This window comes from Urocitellus parryii, chromosome 5 (assembly GCF_045843805.1).
Source record: "Urocitellus parryii isolate mUroPar1 chromosome 5, mUroPar1.hap1, whole genome shotgun sequence".
NCBI classification, from domain to species: domain Eukaryota; kingdom Metazoa; phylum Chordata; class Mammalia; order Rodentia; family Sciuridae; genus Urocitellus; species Urocitellus parryii.
Window position 1 is genome coordinate 191,209,970 of NC_135535.1, and position 19,604 is coordinate 191,229,573.

A 19,604-nucleotide genomic window follows, 5' to 3' on the forward strand; every position below is an offset into this window, starting at 1 on the left:
GAGGCTGAGGCAAGAGGATTGCAAGTTCAAAGCCAGCCTCAGTAATTGAGCAAGGCCTAGGAAACTTATCGAGAACCCGTCTCAAATTAAAAAATAAAAAGGACTAGAGATGTAGCTTAGTGGTAAAGTACACCCTGGGTTCAATCTCCCCTCAGCCCCCACAAAAAGAAAAGACTAGCCAACATCATGCAGTTAGCACATACCAAGTGACAAGAAGATTTCAATAGTATGACAGCATCAAGAAGTGAGCAGGGACAAACTCAGGTTTATGTGCCTTCAAAGCCTTCCTTGTTTGTGATCTCTATTATATGCATATACTATCTATCCCCCAAATACTGCCACATTTTATGATATATGAGTTGCCGTGTAACAAGCAGCCCTTACTTCAACATGAGGAACAGAGATCAGGTAATGAGATATAATGCTAGGGAACATATTTATATTCTCCCCTAGAACATAAAACAGTTTTATTTACTCAGTAAGAGGAAAAATGTGACTTACAATGCATGTTTTACCAATGCTCAGGCATTCTTTCAAAGAGGCAATCTCCAATTGCAAGTGGAAAACTAATTTTAATTTTTTATAATTGCCTGCTCCCTGCCTTGGAGGAAATTATTCAGTCTTTTGCTCCAAGAATCTTTCCATCATTTCAACAACAGACACTAAGTCAGGAGAAATTTAAGATTAAGTGAAGGGGAAAACTTCACAACTAACCTGTTTTATGACATTCTAACATCATCTTATTCTTTCTTCCCTCTGCACCTTTATTTTATTGGTGTTCAAATATCATTGCTTTTCTTAGTCAGCACTAGCTAACTGCAAAAAAGTTAAGACTTTTACAGAAGAAAGTTGCAATTTGGCAACTTGATTTGCAAATTGGAGTCTGAGTCAGTTTTTTCCTTTGATTAATCCTGGCCCCCTACATGCATTTGGACCCATACGGACCCAATAATCCAAATCAAAAGCTTATCATCACAAGGATGTGAGGATAGTCAAATGGAAGTGGTAGAGATTGCAGAAACCTAAAGAGCACCTGTGTGTATGGACAGAGCTGCTACAAAGCTCTAACAGCTCACTGTAGGAATGAAAGTCCAATATTGCCGGAATTTTCTATTTTTAAAAGGAAGCTTAAATTCTCATTATGTAACCAATCCCATTTTGTAAATGTTGGCAAATATTTTTTTTATAAATTTAAAGATCCAGATGAATTAAATAAATACCCTTTGTTTAAATTAGATCCAAAGGCTTCCATTTTCTCATTTCAGTGAGCACAAACTCTGGAAATGAGAACACGACTTGTACTTATTTTCCTTTTCACAGCGTGGGTGCATGGCCAGTCTTTAGCAAAGAGTGTGTCAGTTGACAAGTCAGGAGTTGGCAGCTCTTATTCCAGAAAAGGTCATAGTCATCACATCACTGATAGAAATTAAAAGTGGTTCTAGTGGTTCAAGATCAACGGAACTCAACTAGGGAGAAGTTTCACCCATCGGAGGACATTTGTAATATCTGGGGAAATCCTTATTTCTCAAACTTTGGTTAGGGTTGCTATTGGTGTCCAGTGAGTAGAAGCCAGGATGCTGCTAAACATCTTACAATGTATAAGGCAACCCTTTGTAACAAGAGCACAAGGTCCAACCTGTCAACAGTGCCAGAGGGTGAGAAAACCTTCCCCAGAGGCTGTTTGCATGGGAAACCAGTGTGTGTCCACCTTTGCCTTTTGTGATCTGAACACTGACAGGAAGGTCCACTTTCCCACACTCTGTTATAAAGGCATATTTAGGACCTGCTGGCCTAAGGCTCAGTATGAAAAGAGCCCAGAAACTTGAATTTTCAAAAATGGTGGTCCATAAAGAACAGGGACATCCAACTAGAAAACTATTTGAAGACTGAGAAGTCCAAGTAATAGTAAGAAGGAAAGAAATTAAGATTCATTAGTATGATTGGTTTTGTGATTTTATTTATGTAAATAAAAGTTTTAGTTTCACAGCAATATTGAGAGGAAGGTGCAGGTTGCCCCACTACCTACAGCCTCTGCACAGGCTTAGACTCCTTGTTGTTAATATTCCCCACCAGAGGGATGGATACATGTGTAATTTTGGACTTTGACTTAGAAATCTAGAGAGGAAGAAACTATTTATGCTTACTTAGACTATAAATGTACAGACTTTTGATTCAACAACTCCACTTTTGAACTATTTTCTGGACTAGAAAGCGGTTAATTCATGTGCCGCATCAGCTCAACATCTGTTTATGTGAAGATAAAACACAAACCTATTCATTTATGTATTTTCTGTGGTTACTTCTGCACAGAGCTGAATACATATGCATCAGAGACAATATGACTTACAAAGCCTCAATTGCATAGTATCTGGAGAGTTATTTAGAGAGAGAAAATAATTATGACCCCTGCTCCAGAGCAATGACTTTGCATTTTTATTTGTTTTACTTTTCATTCCATTTTGGTTTTTGGTGGTAGGGGGATGAACCCAGGGCCTTGTGCCTGCTAAATATTCTACCACCTAGCTGCATCCCCAGCAATAGCTTTGTAATTGTGCTCCCCTGATAAGAAACATCTGCATCACTTTGGAACATATAAGCAATATGAGACCCAACACCAGACTTACCAAATCAGAAACTCAGGCTACTAGACTGTAATCTCTGTTTTACTTGGATGCTTACAAAAGCTTGAGAACCACTGATCTAAATAAGTAATTGCAAAGCCTCTTTACACATTAGAATCACTTAGGAACGATTATGTAAAATGCAAGGGTTTTATCTCTGGAGATTCTGGGTTCATCAGGGCCTGATAAACCCCAAGGTTTTCAGGGTTATTTATGAGTTCTCCTGATACAAAATCCAAGTGATGACCTGCATGTGGACTATGACTGTGTTTCATGTCTGCACATGTTAAGGTTTTGAGCAACAGGAGGTAAAGAAAACAGTTATTGAAATGTCTTTTAATTTTTACAAGTAAAATCCATCTTCAAAAGTTCTATGGGTCTCATTCCCCAGGAGAAGCTAATTCTTGGAGTTAATGATTCTTGGAGTTAATCCCCTTATGACCCTTGTCTTCTAAATGGAAATAGGTAACTAAAAGGCTGTAACTAGACAGTCAATTGTGGTTTGGTGTATGCAGATTTAGGACTGCAACTTCTCTGTCTATAGCAACTTTCTTTTCTCTAAAGTATATTGTATCTGATATCATGTAGCCACTGATTAGTGTTTGCAAGATATAGCTTTTTCCATTCATTTACTGTCAACCTAGGTCATTATACTTGAAATGAGTTTCTTATAGGCAGTATACATGTAGTTGGGCAGTATTTCTTTTATAAATTCACTCTATAAATATTTCAATTGTTATATTGAAATCATTTTAATTTTAAATATATCTATATGAAGATTCAGTTTTTCATTTTTCTTTTTATATTAGTTTGCTGGATTTTCACCTGCTCCCTCACTTTCCTGTAGGTTACTAATGTTTTTTACAGATTTTTTTATTGATTGTATTTTGCCTATACTAATTTGTAGTTTCTTTAATGGTTGATCTAGGTATGGCACTATGCACAGTCCTCTGGTACTATTATTGTGTCAGCTCTTCAATTGCTGTCCTATAACCTTTCATATTAAGTCCCTTTCTAAATGTAATTGCCCTAAGTATTTCCTCTATGTACACCGAGTACCTTAACAAATAGTATTACGTAATTTTTTGGACCTTTAAATATTATTTAAGACAATCATGATGAAAAGAATTATCTCTTATCTTTACCCTTAGAATATCTATAATTTTCTAATTTTCTTTCTCAATTTTTAACCCTCCTTCTTTTATTATAAGTTAGAGAAATTTCATTAGATATTTCTTTGGGATATGTGTGCTGTTGATAACATTATTTTACCTATACCTCAGAATGTCTTAATTTTCATTTATTCTTAAAGCAATTTTATTGGAAGTAGAATTTGTAATTGACAATTTTTAAACCACAGGCTTGAAAAATACTGTTCAATTTTTTTTTCTGGCTCCCACAGTTTGAGATGACAAATCTGCATCCATTACAATCATTTTTCTACTCTAGTTATTATGTTGTTTTTCTTAACTTTCAAGCATTTTATATTTATTATGTATTATTTTCACTTCCATACTGTTTCTTCTCTCCTTCTTGGTAATCATTTATTATTTTTCCAAAAATCCCTAGGGATTTCATTTTCTTTCACTATTTTTTGTTTTTTGAGATTGGGTTACTTAATATTCTGTATTTGATTTCATGAACTCTTTCTTCTTTTGTCTCAAATCTACTACTGAATTCACCCAGTGAGCCTTTTTTTCTTTCATTAAATTTTTTTATGATATTCTTTAGTTTTCTAGGTCCATAATTTTCCTTTGGTACTTTTTAAAATTTTCCTTTTTTGTTTGTTTGCTTTGATTTTCTTTTTTCTTTCTTTTTTTTTTGTTTGCTTTGATTTTCTTTTCTTCTCCTCCTCCTCCTCCTCCTCCTCCTCCTTCTTCTTTTTTAATTTGTTTGTTTGTTTCCAGAGTGATCATAATCACTGGTCAAAGTACTTTTGTAATTTGGGATTTAAAAATCTACATCAGATGATTCTATCATTTGAGTCTTTTCAGAGTTGGCATTTGTTGATTATGATTGTCCAAGTCGATAATTCGTCAATTATGAAAAAATTTTATAGTATTGCCATTTAGGATATGACATTATCAGCTTCTGTATTGCATTTCCTTTGATTCTATAGCAATAAATGACCCTTTTATGGTATCTTGGTGTTGAGAGCCACAGCCAAGTCGGGGTGGCACCTGGCATTTTGCCAGAGGGAGTGGTTGAGAGGTGATGCAAGGGAGCCATTGAGATGATGATAGTTAAGCTGTGTATTCAGTTGTATATAGACCTTTGCTGTCAGGCAATAGGGCGGCTCCTGCTGCCTCCTGCTGCCTCCTGCACCTGCTACTTTGGAGTTCCCAGTGAGTACTCTCAGGGGTTCCTAGAGGTTCTGAGAGAGTGCGTTGGGAGCCCTGGGGGAGGGGAGAGTGTTCCCCGGGGAATGTGTGTGGGGTGCCAGTGAGAGTTCGGGAATAAAGAGTTGCTGTTTGAACCTTCAAGTGCCTCCTGGTGGCTCAGTTATTTGTGCCCAGCCAGACTCCAGCGTCTTGGGGGCTTAGATGAAAGTGAATAGTGAGCTTTCCTCTGGGTCTCACTAATATTACCCAGAAAAAGTGCATTTCAGATTTATATTATTTCACCCACCGAAGATGAGTGGTGTGAAACTTTGTATCCCACTGCAGTCCCACTGACACTTTTCTGGTGAAATTTATGCTTAAGTAGAATCAACTCCTTCAGTTATATCATCAATAATAAAAAATCACTACCAGCTAAATGTGGTGTTGCATACCTACAACTCCAGTTACTGGGTAGACTGAGACAGAAGGATTACAAGCTCAAGTTCAGCCTCAGTAACATAGTGAGACCCTGTCTCAAAATAAAAAATAATAAATAAAAGATCTGGGGATGTAGTTTAGTGTAAAGCAACCCTAGATTAAATCCCTAGTCCTCCCCCCCCCAAATTTGAATGGATTAAAAAAAATGTGGCATATATACACAATGGAATATGAATATTACTCAGCAATAAAAGAGAATAAAATCATGGCATTTGCAGGTAAATGGATGGAGTTAGAGAAGATAATGCTAAGTGAAGTTAGCCAATTCCCAAAAAACAAATGCTGAGCGTGTTCTTTGATATAAGGAGGCTGATTCATAATGGGATATGGAGCAGGAGCATGGGAGGAATAGACGAACTTTAGATAGGGCAGAGGGGTTGGAGGGGAAGGGAGGGGGCATGGGGTTATTGATGATGGGGGAATGTGATGATCATTATTATCCAAAGTACAGGTGTGAAGACATGAATTGGTGCGAATCTACTGTTTATACAACTAGAGACATGAAAAATTGTGCTCTATATGTGTAATAAGAATTGTAATGCATTCCGCTGTCATATATAAGTTAAAAAACCTTCATAATGAAATTGTACATAGAAAAGAACCATCATGCTTATTTACCATTTATTCCCTAATGTGAGACTAAGAAAACCACATTTTTGATAGCAAGATAAGTATATTATAATACAAGTGTTAATAAAATTGCCATATTTGAGCCAAAAAAAATCACTACCAATTAAAATCACTATCAATTAAAATCTTTCTATACAGATGGAGGTAAATATAGGAAATATATCTTATTCATCTGTCTCTTCTTCAATTTTCTCTCTGAAACCCTAAAATTTCACATCCTCCTGCTCATTGCTCTTTAAATTACAATACTGTGATGGTAAATATCTAATTATCTGGACATGGAGTTGTCCAAGGAACTGTTCTTTTTCCCATAGTCCCAATTCAGGATTTTGGACTTTTGACTTGATTTGGCTAAAAGGATGTTAGCAAATGAGATGCATGAGAATAGACTTACAACAGAACACATATTCCTAATCTCTTAATTTTTGGTCTTTATACTGAAATATTCCTAGACTATTCTGCCAAATCTACCCAAACCTAAGAAGACACACGAGAAAAACCTGTTGTGTTAGTCAATTTTTCTTCATTGTGACTAAAATATCTGTCAGGAACAACTTAGCAAAGGAGAAGTTTTTTTGGCTCATAGTTTCAGAGGTTCAGTTCAAAGACTGTTGACTTGGTAGCTCTGGACCCTAGGTGAGGCAGAACCTCCTGGCAGAGAAAAACTGCTCAGTTCACGGCAGCCAGGGAGCAGAGAGAGAAGGAAGAGCCAGGAGGACAAGATAGAATCCCCAGGGCATGCCTCCCATGACCCACTTCCTCTGACCCAAGCTGCCTACAGTGACCATCCAGTAACCCATTCAAATTATTAATTCATCAAATGGATTAATCTACTGCGTAGGTTACGGGCTCTCATCATCCAATCCTCTTACCTCTTGCATTAACACAAGAGCTTTTAGGGAAATTTCATCTCCAAACCATAACAAGTCAGCCTCACCCAGACCAAATAAACCCTGCATATAGGCAAGCTAGGTCAATGTTCAGTGTCACCAACGTTCTATGTACTTTTACCATGCAATATTACTGCGGCAATAAAAATCTTATACAGGAAAACGAAAAATTCTATGTTTAGATGATACTTAAAAATGTGTAGTCAGAGAGAAAAACAAAACCAAAAAGATTTTCAAACTACGAAAAAGCCTCAAGGAAAATATAAAATCTAAATGGAAAAAGTGGCCTCAGGGTAAAGTTCAGAGCAAGATGCGATTATAAAACCATTGGATGAGATGACAAAATCATAGTCTCCTGTAAACATTCTCAAGTAGATAAAAATGATCTCTAAAACTCTCCCCCCCACCCGACCCCTTGGCATTTTTTTTTTTTCCCTTGGGTACTAGGGATTGAGCTCAATGGCACTCGACCACTGAGCCACATCCCCAGCCCTATTTTGTATTTTATTTACAGACAGGGTCTCATTGAGTTGCTTAGGCCCTCACATTTGCTGTGGCTGGCTTTGAACTCACAATCCTCCTGCTTCAGCCTCCCAAGCCACAGGGATTACAAGCATGTGCCACCACCTAGGACGTTTTAATGTGTTTCCCAGACAGCTTCAACCTGGCTGATGGCAGAGTGTCTAACAATCTAAAGGGATTTTTCTCCTCTATCACCTGGAAGAAAAATAATTCCCAAAACATAATAAGTGTGTGTCCTTTGTTATAATGAAATAAAGTTACAAATGGAGACACAGAATCCCATAAAACATGTTATGGGAACACTATTAATATGAATTAAAATGGACAGAACATTTCAAAATTAGGACCTAACCGTTTTCCCAAGTTATAGAACTAGACTGTCAGTCAAAGAACTAACAACACATGCTTTCTGGTTTTAGAACCCTTAGGGACTAATGAGGACAATATGACTCTGGCTTACCCCCTGCTTTTTGAACAGGAGGATCTAATGCAGTTTCCCCATGACTTTCTCCCCTCTTTATATTTGCTGCATACAGAGGAGGTAACATGCCTCTTAGCTCATAGATTGTCAGACTCACAGAAACTGTACTCAGGTGCTATCCCTGAGGGGACACATTCAAAGAGCCTCATGTGCATCTTTAGCCAGATTTATATAATGAGATTTTAGACTTGTGACTTAGTCTCTAGAGGGAGGAGGCTTTGGAGTCTTTGTAGGAGGTGGGTATATTTTTGCATGTGAGAAATATTTATATTATTTTGGGCAGAAAATAGACCATTAGCTAATATTTTCTAAAGCTTCAATGATATCTCTTACATGCTTTTCTGCAATGTGACCTTGTCAGTCCACAATCAACAGTGTTCTTTCCTCTATTAAATCAAACATGTAGGCCTCTGACTGCTTTGACCAATAAGTAGCAATTGCAATTATGCTGTATAAATTCTGGGCTTAATCCTTAACTGGCTTAGCCTGGCAGCTTCTGCTTCTGATTACGTGATAGCATCAGCCATATTATAAGGGTAAATGTGAGGAGAGCAATAAACTGTGAACATCCCCAGCCATATGAAAACCCCTTGGAAGATGTGACAATATTGAAGCATTAAGGTGGAGAGTGGGGGAGAGGGAGAAAAAGGGAGAGGAGAGAGAGGAAGAGAGGAAGAGGGATTCAAAGGCACATGGAGAAAGGGAAGGACACCATATAATATCATAGCTCAAATTCATGAGGTACCCCAAAGAGAAGCTTCTGATTTCTACAGAGGACAGTCAAAGATAATAATGAATTGCCATTATAGTTTGGGGATGGTTTGTTGTTTAGCAATAGATAACCACACCAAGAGAGAACTTTTTTTTTTTCCCAGAAAATTCTCCTGATTGATTTTAATTAGCACTTGTCTTGTTCTTCCTCTTTTTTGATGAATACAAATTTATCATAGGTTTAGACTATTATATTAAAATCTGATATCCATATTATGTTTACCACACAAAACTGCTGTTCATCCAGTGCCTATCTATGAATAAAACAGTGATCAGCAAATCAGTAAACCGAGCATGTGAACTCAACTTTTAATTTACTGCTATGTTTATTTATCCATCTTCATTAAGGCCCTCAGAAAAGCAATTAGCCATAGGGATACAAGAGTAATCACATACATATTTTATCACTTTGTCAAGTTCAACAAATAGTGAGGTGCTAATGGCCTTTAATGAAGACAGAAGCCATCATAAACTTTTAAATTCATAAATTCACAGATTAAGCAATTATTAAGAGGCTAGCTATTTACGGACCATGCTGATATGCTTGGTTCTAGAGAATTAATGATTAATATGATAAGATCTTTCCTGCTTGTGCTGAACTCACGGTCTCCTGATGAGGTTGCAGAGAAGGTGTCATAAGGGTGCTGAGGTCAACTATACCATGAGACACCAAATAGTTGTGCTAATGCAGAATTTACTATATTTATTAGATCATTTCCATTTATAATCATGCAGCAAGTTTCATTCTATAAATAGGCTTTTCTCAGCTGCAGAAGCTATGAATCTAAGTTCAAAAACACTAAATACATTGACTAAAGATAAACCACTATAGGTCATGAAGTCAATGTTCAAAACAGTCAGTTCCAATGGCAGAGTCCATGCTCTTCAGTTCTGTGGCATCCAAAGAGTAGTGACTTATTCTTAGTGGAGTGGAGGTGGTGGATGGGCAGTAGCTTTCATGGAAGTTCAACAGGGGATTTAAGCTTGGACATTTTGAAGAACCAAGGACACACATATACACATCACACACACATACATACACACACACACACACACACACAGAAAAATGCATTTCAATCTTGAACCAAGCTCTAGTATTTTTCTGCGGAAATATTTGTTTTGACACCAATCCCTGAACTTTGAATTTGGAAGAAATGAACTCTGTTCTATCACTTTTGTAACAAATAGGAGTGAAGTGAATATGAAACCAAATAAGTCATCTATGTTAGCCTTCAAATTTAAAAGCAGAGTGGCACACACCTTTTCTCACAGACTTTTGTAGTTGAAAAAAATTACCTAAATTACATGGAGAACAAATGACCCCTGATATAGTCTGGTAGTTTGTTAAAGCATGTTCCATTACTTAGCTATGCTTGTTAGCAACAGGCATTGAGAGATGTTGGTGTTAGCCAAGGTCCTTTTATCAAGCTCAGGGCAATAAATTTTTGATTTTGGGCTGTCCAGGAATGGTTCACAGATGAGAAGAGGATGTACAATAACATTGATACTATTAGAATTCCAGGTACATGCCTGAATTTTGGACTTATGATCTCCTGATGAGGCTGCAGACCATAAGTCCACCTAAGAAGAAAATAGCTAACTTCTGCAAAGAATAAAATCTTGCTCCTTTCTAGTGAAGGGACCATACAAATTCTTTTTTTTTTTTGAGAGAGAGAGAGAGAGAGAGAGAGAAATTTTTAATATTTATTTTTCAGTTTTCGGTGGACACAACATCTTTATTTTATTTGTATGTGGTACTGAGGATCGAACCCAGCTCCCCGCGCATGCCAGGCGAGCACACTACTGCTTGAGCCACATCCCCAGCCCCGGACCATACAAGTTCTACAAATTCTTAAACCCAGGAAAGGAATAGAATAAATAACAGGATAGTAGGTGAGAAGAGGAGTAGAGAAGTCTACCCAGTCAGGTACCTTTGGGGATTTAATTTTCTATATCCTGAATCAATCATAAAAGTAAGGAAGACAGATACTATTCAATCATGTAATATTTTTGATAGTTTATTAGATGTCAGCATCTTTGCTTCTTAGTGAAAATACAGAGATGGGAAAGACAGATACGGGCTATCCCCACTAGCTTTGACAAAGGAGAACTTTAATATCAACCCAAAAGTTCCCAAGAAGATTGCTACAGGTTGGAGTTCTCAGGAGGCAGAATCTGTGATTGAGTGTGTTTTTATTACCTTGTGGGAGGGAAATAGAGGAAGTAATGTGGATAAGAGAGAGACTAGGCTATCACATAATTTAACAAAAGTCTCTGTTATGTCTCTGAAGAAGTTTAGCTCTCTCTGAATTGGGCAAAGCAGTAAGACTTTCTCTTATTTTGTGTCAACCAGTTACTATAGACAAAGAGGGTCCCAGTTACAAAGGCAACTCACTTCAGCCAAGGTATGTCCAAATATGACTTCTCTGTCTTCCAGAGAAAGGAAGCACATCATTTAATCCAAATTGATCTGCGGGATCCCAGAGAAAAATGAATTTCCTAAAGAAGGATCTGAGTCGTTCATTCACAAGTTCATGATACAGATCCCCAATTGGATGAGAAAAAAAATAGTACTCTTACCTGGTCTCGCATGACCTCATTGAAGAAATCATTATTGAGAAAGTTATTATTGAGATTTGAAAAATGTAACTAAGGTGAAAAGGGGGCGAGAGTGAAACATCATAATACAAGACTTATCAACAACAAAAAAGACCTTGGAACACACAGCACTTGAGAGATGAAACACACACACACACACACACACACACACACACACACACACAAAAGCTAGAGAACCAAGAAACGAGAATAAGTAGAAATGAAGCTGACTCGTTGGAAGTGCAAAACCACATAGGCTTTTGCATTCCTAGTTACTGTGACTGTGAGAGCCTGAGAGCAGCGGGGAGTCACTGCAGTATGTTTCATGGCCCTGGGGGACTGCAGTGTGATCAGATATGCATGTTTTAAACAACCCGGCTGCTGAGCTAGGGGGTTGGACCTCTGGAAGGCCTATAAGTTTCCTCTAAAACCTCCAGAACCTCTCATGTTTCTCCAAAGTCTCAGAGGTGGGCAGTGTCACCAATTGAAAACAGTCATCTTGTCTCACAGGGTCCAAATTCCGAGAGGTGATAATATGGCTCCCAGAATATTATTGATGATGACTAAACCTCTTATAAGTATCAACTAATAATTCTACCATCAACTCTTGAGAAATAGGAGATCTCATTTCATGTATATGGAAGATTTTAAATTAAAGTCAGCTTCTCAGCCTCATTTTGACACTGGTTATTTATTCTCAAGGGTAATCACTAAATTTGAAGTCCAAACTATTCTTAAATTGACAGTGAAGAAATGGCAGTTAAAACTATCTGTTATTTTATTCTCAAAGCTGATGTTTTTTAAAATTTCTGTAGGGTTTTCTGCTTTGCTTCAAGTCCTTACCTAGAAGTTGACTAGGTTCCTGGAGATGCAAAGAAAATACACTGGTATATTCCAAATTTGGGTTTGGAATTAACCACAATATTAACATTGATAATATGGAAGCAGATGAATACAATAATTAGTGACCATGAGCAGCCTGAAATGATAATCATGTGTTTCTCCAAAATTGTTTCAAATCTTTCTAACACACTTTTCCTCATCTGTACATTATCTTAAATATATACAGAAAATGACTGTATCACTGCCCTTTTAAAAATTTCCCCAAACATCCTCCTTTCTGGACTAGCTTCAGAATTGTCTTTTTGCAAGACAGTCATAGAGAAATGATAGAGAGAGCAGAATGATGCAGGACCTTAAATTCACCCAGATGACAGGCAGTAGCAATCAACTCCACATAGTCACCATGTCCAAGAGATAACAGATGCATTTGTTTCTCCAAACAGACACACATAGAGCAGGAATTGAACTATTATTTTCATGGCTGAGTCTAAGCTGAGATTTCAACCTGAATTAACAATGATAAGACTGAATGGAAGTAAATGAGATAGAAAGTCTGAAGGTAGTTAGATCTGACTACAGAAAACACAGATACCAGTTATTTAGCTTTGCCATTCCATTCCAAGTTTTTTTAAGTATTGGGGATTGAACACAGGGGTACTTTACCACTGAGCTAGATCTCCAAACTTTTTAGTTGTTTTATTGTGAGACAGGGTCTTGCTAAGTTGCTGAGGCTGAGGCTGGCCTCCAACCTGCAATCCTCCTGCCTCAGCCTCTCTAGTCTCAGGGATTACAGGCATATGCCACTGTGCTCAGTTTAGTCCTAACTCTTTAACTCTATCTTCCAGAGAAAGGAAGCACACCATTTAATCCAAATCGAGTGAATGCCTAGTCTTGACATGATGCTTGACAGGAGAATTTCCAAGAATTGGGAAGAGATGATAGTATCATTATCACTTTCATTAGCACAAATATTCATTGTTTGATTACTGTAGGTGGACAATGTTCTAAATTTTTACATGCATTAGTTCATGTAATGCTTGTTGGAACCCTGTAACTCTAAAAGGTATTATACTGAATAGGCCTCTTCCAATTTTAATGAGAAAATCCAGCTCAGTATAGCGTAAGATAATGAAAGTGAGACAGGTGAGCAGTTAACACATGACAGCAGGTCTTTCTAATCCACTATGAGCAAATATTTGCTCATTCTCTCCCCTCTCCTTTGATCTGGTTTTATTCTTTATTCTTTATTCTTCTTTCAAAAGAGCACTCCTCTTTGTGGCAGAGATTACTGATTGGTATCTGTTCTTATAAAGTCTGGGCACCCTTCCCCCTCAGGCTTAGAGCTGTTGAGGAAGAACACAGAGGGCTTTCCTTGGATCACTTGTTATTCTTTAATCTATCTCATAGTCACCCTGGGGGAAGAAGTTTTCCGCTTGAGCAGCTCTAGTTCTCCTAACCAACCTTTGTTTTTCCTCACATTAAAATCATCTGGAAAATCAATAAAGAGGGTAGATGAGAAACATCCATTCCTGGGGCTGCGGCTCAGTGGCAGAGCACTGGCCTACCATGCGTGAGGCACTGGGTGCAATCCTTAGCAACACATAGAAATAAATAGAATAAAGGCATTCTGTCCATCTACAACTACAATTTTAAAAAAATCCATTTCTATTTATAGCTGGGTTTTCTTATTTTACTATACTGTATTTGAAGAAATTAAGCTTTAATGAGGTTTAATTATTGGTCTAGTATCACCCATGTTTAAGTATTAGGGTAGATTTGATGAAGATCTGATGGATTTTAAAATACATACTCTAAATTACTAAACTGAATTATATTTCCAAATCATCACTTGGGGAGAGGTATGCTGGGAAGATCAGCAATGCAGAGTATGTGTGTGTGTGTGTGTGTGTGTGTGTGTGTGTGTGTGTTCTACACATTCTACTAATTCTGGGAGTGAACAAGTTATAATGCATAGTATAAGACATTTTTTGAGAAAAAAACTTAGGTGGATCTGAAGAAATGTTCAGAATTGGCTAATCAGAAAAAAAGGCATAAATATTGAACTTTAGTATATCATCATTATGTTTAAAAGAAAGTGATTTCTTTTAATTATTTTGAGTCTTGACTTTCAGTTGAAAGCTTAGAATTAAAATGGAATTGAAGTCCAGGCTCAGCACCATATTTACACTCTTTAAGTTTCTTTTTTCTCATATAAAACTCCTACCTCACCTATTTAAAGACTCAAATTAAACATACAACTACCAACGTGTTTTTAAAAGCTATAAATGCCCTTCCCCACAAAATAGTACATTTTATGTGCTTGTTATAAGTAAAGGAGATGGTTGGGACGTATTGACAGCTTTTGAAAAACGTGAGAGAAAGAAAGGTCGCACTTTTAAAAGGAGAAAAAAATGACCCCCAAGTAATTTCCCACTCAGTCCTGTTATTTCATTGCCAACATCTTCCTCCTTTTTCTCCTTGGTCCACTTCTTCAATTCTTATTACAAACTGATGAAGTTATCTTTGTAACTAATCCTCTGGCTAGGTCATAAAGATGAAATTTTAGGCTCATTGAAATATTTTGTTTAACCCAAATTGGAAGTAGTTTCCTTCTAATTAGATCTCTTCCATTGACAAGTATATTCTTAGTTTGCTCCTTGCTGATCATTAACATGTATTCTTCTGTTATCTTCTGAGTCTTTTTCTCTGAAATCTAAACATTCCCTTTTGCTGTTCCTCATAAGAAACCTCTTTTTCCTCCTAACATCTCCAAAAAATCAGCCACAGGCTGATTCTAGATGGAATTTGGGCATTGATTTATAGTAAGCCTTCATCCATTGCCCTAAGGAGACAAGGTAATAATGCTGTATTTTTGAATAATTGGTTTAGAAAACCAACCCCAACTGCTGCAGGATAAAATAATGGGATTTATGCTGTACCTCATTTATTCTGACAGTTGTAAAATTCCAGGTCTGATTATACATGCTAATGATGTTAAGATACAGGGAGACAGTCGGGAAAAGGGAGAACATGTCATTGTCACAGCAGGTCTCATAGCCTCTCAAAGATCACTTAATTTTGCCTGAGATTTCTGGTCATGTATGGGATTCTGAATTACTTTCCAGGTGGTATCCTACAATGTAATAACTGAGGAAGAGGAGTGACAATGTGAAAATCAGCATTTCCATTGGCTCCAACTCCTGAGATCACTCTGTGACCTTTGGATTCCCAGCAGTGTTATATTTGGGTAGAAACCAATCCTTAGGGGACAAGGGAAGTGGAATGAAAGGCATAGGGGATCCTCATTCTTCTAAATTTCTCTCTTTGGGTTCAATATCAAGATAGAAATAAAGGAGAGAAATGTAGAACATAAAACATCCAGCTCATGAGTGGATACATCAAGATCTAGAGATAGGAGCATTTTATAAAGTTATGAATTAACCATGAATGCACGATAGTCAGAAATCCTTAAGTAGTGGTTCTATCTAGGAGAGAGATACCAAGTGGAGAAAAGTGGGGTATAAAACCTTTGCTTTTTATTATGAACCCATTCACACACATGCCTACATTGACATAGCACAGCTTTGATTATAAACTATGTAAGTTATAATTTAATGTATGGCTGTAAACAAAAGAGATGAGTTTGGCATGGAACATGAACTAATAAAAATATTCTGCACACACAAACCGCAGAGTATTCCTTTCAGGGAGAGAGAAAAAAAACTAGGGTTGTTAAACAAGGCAAGAAGTTGTTAAATTGTCTAACTAGTGTCTATCAGAGAGAGGGAGAACAAACAGTACATATTCCCCAGAAACAGAGAGGTTGAGAGGGCAACAGAGAAGAATAGAGCAGAGGAGATAGGGGCACAAAGTCAAACACACAGGAAGAAACCAACCTGAAAATAAAAACAAAAATGTTTAGTTCTCTGGCTTTCTTTCTAGTAAATATAAATAGGCTGACATGAAATAAAAATCAAGTTTAAATTTCATTTCATAGAACCAGGAATCAGATCCTGGTTTTGATCTTCTACCATGATTTATCAGCTTTTATACAGGTAGGAGTTTATGATTGTGTGTGTCCATGTGTTTATGTATCTGTGTTTGAAATATTATCTGTGGAAGCGCATGCAGTAAATATTTGAAAGTAGCCCAGATGAGTAATTTTTCAGGCCTCTGCATCCCTGGCTGCTCTATTCACAAATATAGTCATTAAGAAATGAGGATCTCTTTCTTTTGTTTTGCAAAAAAAAAACACTTTATGCCTGGCTTAGATGGGTTTAGAACACATTTATGGGCTCCTTTGTTGCATGCTTCTTATTCAATGGAAAAACAGAAATCAATAATTCAGCACTGGTCATTATGGACTCCCGGAGTGAAGGAGAAACACATCTCACAGGCGTTAGAGCACATAGAGAAGTGGGAATTATTAATAAGGTGCTTCAGCCTTGCTGTTGGATTGGAACTAATAAGATTATATTATCCACCCTGAGAAAGTTTTCAATTTCCACCTGCTTTGCTGAGCTGGTGATATCCCAGGGGCTGTGTGTAGGCAGAGCTTCTGACTGGTGAATTTCCCGATGCCTGTGAATCTGAACGTGGAGTCTGAGGCTCCACACAAGGTTGGGGTGCCTTTCTGTTGTATTTCTTTTTAAGACACACCCAGCCTGTCTGGAATGGTTTAAGGAGCACCTGTCTGTTCACCTCTGTGGGAAGGAGCTGTGGCTGGCTCTGATAGTCCCCTCCAGCACAGATCTGGATGCAGGAATGGGTGGTACAGGGCAGGCGAGGACTGTCATTACTTCTTCAGAACCAAACATTCATTAAAGCTGGAAGCAGAATTCTCGTCTTATTTCTATACATTTTAAAACTCCCACAGTTTTAGGCATAAAGTAACTCGTGGTGGTTAAGATTTACTAAGGATCAGAAGCAGCTTCTTAAAAAAACCTCTGTTGATTCTCATTCATGCATCTGAGGTAAAGCTGAGAAATCTGAGTTTAACTGTCACTGAACATAAACCTGATGCCTAGGAGCTACTTTTTGAGAACTAGTATAGTTACTAATACTCTTTGATGGATTTTCAATATATTTTTATTGATTGACACTATCTACATACTTATAGGGTACAGGGTGACATTTCAATACATGTATACAATATCTAATGATCTGATAAAGATAACTGGCATACATTTCACCTCAGAATTATATTATATGTGTTGGGAACTTCAGAATCCTACTAGATATTTTGAAATATTTAATTGTTGTCTGCCATATTTATTTCACTGAGCTATAGACATCAGAAGTTATTCCTCCTACCCAGATTCACCCATTAACCATCTTCTCCACCCCCTTGCTCTCACACACCCTTCCCAGATAACCACTATTCTATTCTGTACTTCTTGAAGTTCAAGGTTTTCAGTTTCCTCATATCAGCAAATATTATTCAACCACAAAAATGATGAAATTTGGTCATGTGCAGCAACACGGGTGTGAAACTTGAGGACATAATGTTAAGTGAACTGTGAGGCATAGAAAGAAAAATACCACAGATTTCACTTAGATTGCCTTTAAAAAATATATCACAGTTCATTTGTTGGTGAGCCCCTGTTCTTTCTGTGACTCCCTTCGGCTCCCTACCCACCACCTTAAACTTGTCCCAGATGGAAAGAGAACTCTCTAAGGTTAAAAAAAAATGCCTGTCCTTGGTTCCCAGAAAATGATAGCAATAGAAGAAATAGGACAGACACAGAAAGAGAGACTTCATTATCTCATTAGTATTTACAGCAGTGCATGAGGGAAGCTTTGACCTTTCCATTTTTACAGTTGAGAAACTGGTCAGTGGTGAGTTCAAACCACTGGGCCATGTCCTCAGAGTTCAGAGTAAGATGGAAGGAGAGCTCAAGGGGATACTGGTGCAGAGGTTAGTGTGAATTAGGGATGTTTGACTTTCATTCTCAGGGGTCAATGTCCACATAGTAAAAAATCATGGGTCCTTTGGAGATTAATGCCTGTCACGAAATTGATGGTTCCAGGACCTGGCTTTGAAAGCAAAATAAACAAAAAGTTATAGTCTTCAAAATCACAAGTCATCTATTTTTATAGGTGACAAAATAAGACATGTATAAAGATATGAAAGCTGGGTCTTATATTTACTAACAGTTTATGGTCACTTAGGTATGCATGGTTATGTGTGTGTGTGCAGGCATGCCTGTGTGAGAGATTTGTAGGAAAGGCTTGTACCATATTTTTAAGGAAAGAAAATTCTAAATTGGAATTTATCAAAGCTGACATCAGACACACAGCCTCAATAATTAGGCATGTTGGCTGTGACCCACTTTGGAGGGGAGACAGGTACATTTTGAGTTTCTCAGATCATAAGGAAAAACTCCATGTCATTCTAATTTCAGGCTTTAGTCAATCAGCAATCCATCTTTTCTTTGCTTCTAGAAATCAATTTGCAATTTCACCCTGTGGGGTCTGGTTACTATTTCCAATCAATGGAACAGTGACGGCACTTAATTCCGGACCTGAACTGTAAAATATAAATTACATTTTAAACTGTCAAGATGAATGGGGGAAAAAATCATATGTTTCAAGTTGAACCCACGTGTAATTTTATATAATTTTAAAGGTAGCTTTGTTTAAACTGCTTGACTCTGATGCTTTTTAATGACCTTAAGTTTTGGAAGTAGAATTGTATTTTATAAAGTTGGGTTATTGATTATTTAAGGTCAATTTAAAATGAAGTTAAAAATAAGAAGTTCCTTGTGGCTGTGTAAAATGAATTTCATCACCTGAAGCTGGAAAGCAGAAAGAGATGTTCTAGTTTAAGGAGAGGGAAATTCCCATCTGAGGATATGGTAAACTTTAATGTTAGGTTATTCCTGGGTCACTGAGGCTACTTGTGATGAGAAACTGGTAAAGAAAAGAGTCCTCATTCTTGGAAGGGCAAGGCCCCCTAAACATCAGAAGGCTGCAGGGTTACTGTCACATAGAGAAATTCAGAACATTAGTTTAGATTTGGGTCTCATGATGGGGACAGGGTCAGAATATCCTTGCAGCAGTTCTTGGTACTTTCTTATCCAATTTTTGTGTTGCATTGATAAGTGATCTGAGAAGGACACGTTGATCAGGGATCTGAAACCTCATTGGGAATACCTGCACCATCCAGCCAGCTACACGGCTGAGCCCATCAGACATCCTGGCAGGAGTGAAGGAAATCCCAATACTCAGCCTCAGGGAAAGAGAGATTCAGATGCAGTCCCCAAACCAGCTATAGTTATAGGGGCTATCAACTGTCCTGGTAAACTTTCTTTTGAAAATTTCCCCAGGAAAAGTCCTACCAGACTCCTATAGAAGTAATTTCTGATGCATTGGAGAAGTGCAAAGAACACAATGTAGTAGATGCCATTGTATGTTACCATACACCCCA